The sequence below is a fragment of the Electrona antarctica genome, assembly GCF_951216825.1.
Source record: "Electrona antarctica genome assembly, chromosome: 8".
In the NCBI taxonomy this organism is placed as follows: Eukaryota; Metazoa; Chordata; class Actinopteri; order Myctophiformes; family Myctophidae; genus Electrona; species Electrona antarctica.
Genome location: NC_136789.1, coordinates 49,584,515 through 49,588,030, shown reverse-complemented (window position 1 = coordinate 49,588,030; position 3,516 = coordinate 49,584,515). Strand labels below are relative to the sequence as shown.

The 3,516-nt window shown below is 41.9% G+C and overlaps 1 long non-coding RNA gene across 1 annotated transcript; it reads right to left on the bottom strand.

Annotated features, from left to right (window-relative positions):
* Positions 1-238: 238 nt before the first annotated feature.
* On the bottom strand, positions 239-3,314 carry LOC306927621. The gene is made up of 5 exons (XR_013790549.1): positions 3,190-3,314; positions 2,161-2,212; positions 1,494-1,655; positions 753-845; positions 239-657 (listed from the first exon to the last, which is right to left on the bottom strand). It is a non-coding gene; the product is annotated as an uncharacterized lncRNA (long non-coding RNA).
* Between the last annotated feature and the right edge of the window lie 202 nt (positions 3,315-3,516).

Here is a 3,516-nt window from a genome sequence, read left to right as displayed (position 1 = left end):
GACATAGTTAAGATTCGAAACATTGTGTATTACTGAGACAATATGTTTCTCAGTGTCTCAACGTGTGTTGAACATTTCTCGCTTTTGCACAGCCTCAAAGAAGAACTTCCAACGTGGTAGATACTCGAGACAGTTTGGTTCTAAAGTCAATCTTATGCAGATCCATTTGGCAAAAGAAAGAAAAAAGTCTATATCTGAGACATAGTTAGATGTAGACCCCATCTTGTGCAACGCCCGTACCCCTTATGCAGATCCATTTGGCAAAAAGAAGAAGAAAAAAAGGTCTATGATGAGACATAGTTGGAAGTCTGAGATTCAACTTCAAAACAATCGGATCTAAAACATTGTCTATTACTGAGACAATAAGTTTCTCAGTGTCTCAACGCGTGCTGAACATTTCTCGGCATCCAGAGAGAGGAACAGCTTTTGCACAGCCTCAAAGAAGAACTTCCAACCTGGTGGATACTCGATGTGGAGCGCATAAATAAGGCCAAAGAGAACAGCGAAGGCACTTGGAACATCTGGAAGGCCGTCAACGACCACTTAATCCTCCAATACCACCGCAGCTTGTAGCGCCGAGTCTGGGCCTCCTGGAAGCGCCACGATCTCCAGAATAGCCATACGGACGCCACTGGTGTGCATGTCCACATCGTCTCTCTAGATTGGAGCACATTAACAAAAAATGAACATTAAGAAATATCCCAAAATGACAATGAGGTGGATTTTCATTGATTGCTGAAATGCTGATTTACCTGACAGGTCTGAACAATTGGATCCTTTTCCTTGAGAAAGAACTGCAGTCCTTTGAGTGCCACCACCCTCCTGTGTCTTATGATATATGTGGTCTACATACCAAGAAAAGAACATGAGTTAGAATTTGATTCAAATAACTGCACAACATTGCATGCTTTATTCATTGATAATCTACTCCAGACAGGACAGTGCTGATGATAACCATGTGGGAATTCCAATCAAGAAATAGATCTGTAATTACTTTTGTTAAAAAAGCAAGGAATATAAAAACCAGCTGTCTGATAATCAAAGATACTTTCTAACCACTGATTCCCATGATCTCTACTATCAGTTATACAAAATATCTTCACAGAAAATAGCCAAATTACAAGCTCACATGTCGCAAAGGTGCATGTGTGAGATTGTAGATGTGCTATTTTTGTGTGTTCCACCAGAATAGGGACTATATAGTGGCATGCGGTTAAAGGCATAGACATAAAAACCTAGTTCATTGGAGCGACCTGTAAAAAAACAGAGCGGAAGTGAGGATGGCACTCTGCCACTCAAAGTGACTACTGGCCAATCAGTGTGTCTTTTCATGAGTTGTCAGAATATAGGGTGCGTTCGAATAAACGAATGACCAGAGGGCACAGCAGTGGCCTTAGTTCTATATCTGAACGCACCCTGGGTTAACGAAAAGACCCGTCCCCAACTGCCTCTGATATTTTAAGACCCTTTTGGGCATTATTTCTCCATCTCACCTGGTCATCAAGGCTCTCCAACAGGACCTTTAACTTCTCTTGACTGGGGTGGTGTGCTCTGGAGCGGTAAACTTGAATCAGGCCTCTGGTGTGCTCATCCAGCGTCGAGAGGAATGTTGAGATCAAGTCAACTCCTGTGATTCTTTTGAATTCGGCATACACCTGCAAAACAAAATTAGATAATGGATAAGACAGAATTGTACATCCTAAGACAGGTCATGTAGCTATCATAACTTCACATATCTAGCATCACAGCAGTTGCTCAGGAGATGGAGTGTCTGTGAGTCAGACACTGCCATTGAGCAGGTTGGTACTTTGCATGTGGTTGTCTCGGTTAGGGTTAGGGTGCAAGGGTTTGGGTTAAAGTTACAGTTTATAAAAGGGCAGGCAACAGTGATTTTGTCATTTGTTAGATGTCCTGTAAGGTGTTTGAAATATGTCTTTTCATCACAGACCTCATTAAATTCACAAATGTCACACTTAACTGTAGCACTCTTCTGTTCTTTTAGGCTGGGATTGAGGAAATATTGTACATTTTCCAATACATTTGTGAAATGGCTTTAATTATTTGACAATGGATAAGTTACAGCTACGACAGTTAAAATGCTGCTTCAGTATTGACTTCACAATGTCATAATAATATATAGATATTAACTTATATACATACAGTAGGAGTCCTCCCAGAGAACCTGGCAAGTAGGACAGGAAACTGGAGTGACCTGGAACATAATGAAAACAGAACTACTAAGTTAACCCATTCAGGACCGGAACGCCTTTGTGTTTTAAGCATCATGTTATACTAAAAATAGCAGATCTACAAGTTCATAGCGCGGCACCGAGCCACACTACGAGCTTGTAGATCTGCTATTTTAAAAGAAGAAAAACGTGAAAATGTGGTGCAAATCTTTGAATGCATGTTCTTTCACAGCGAATGTTTTTAACTGCTTCTGGGGGGGTCCCTGGAACAACATATTTTCAGATGGGGGTCAGCGGCCATTTCCATATGATTTCTGGGGTCCTTGACATGTAATGTTTGAGAACCACTGACATAGCAACAGGTTTTTCAGAAACTTTAGGATTTAGAATGGAGTTCCAGGGGGTCCCCAACTTAATTATAGTTTGGAACCAAATGGACCTTTATGGGACTGTAACTCAGTGATACAAATGGAACCAAATGGACCCTTATGGGGCTGTAACTCAGTGATACAAATGGACCCTTATGGGGCTGTAACTCAGTGATACAAATGGAACCAAATGGACCCTTATGGGGCTGTAACACATTGATTTTACAATATAAATTGGGAGTCCCAGAGATAGAAATGCCATTAAATGGTGGTTGGTTGGTAGACTAATGCATGTCAAACTGCATGGGGGTCCGCGGGATAATTAGTGTCAATTTGGGGGTCCTTGACATGAAAAAAGTATGGGAATCACTGGTCGAGGAGTACTCGCAGTGACCACTGACCAGAGAACCTGGCGTGCAAACATCTAACAAATAAACAGCTATTAAAGTTCTATAGCTGTCTCCTCGAAGTTAGCAAGCTAGCGCTTAGCTTAGCCTTCCCCAGCTATCCCCGGTGGTGAATCTAGCTAAGATAACGTTAGCCACTATTAGCTGCTAACGGCTAGCCAACACTTGAAATGAATAGAAATTTCGGACAAATGGAAAAGAAAAAACACACCAAGTGTTTCTTACCTCTGCCTCCTCGTTGAGGTCGTCCACACTTCTTCTCTCACACCGTCACACAAACAGTAAACTTAAATTAATAAAAACGTGGGTCCCTGGCCTAGTTTACTGTTGTTTTAGGCGGGCGGTCTCAGCTCCAATGTGCATTACCGTAACTGCTCTGCTATACGCGCATCGCAATACACGGTTACCGTAAATGACGCCGCCCCCATCTTGTTGACCCAATGTTTGACACATTCTTCAATCCATTGACCCAATTAACATATGTTAGTTGAATCAAAACAGCCATTGTGGGTATTCACCCAATTAGATTGCCGCCCCCATCTTGTTTATTCC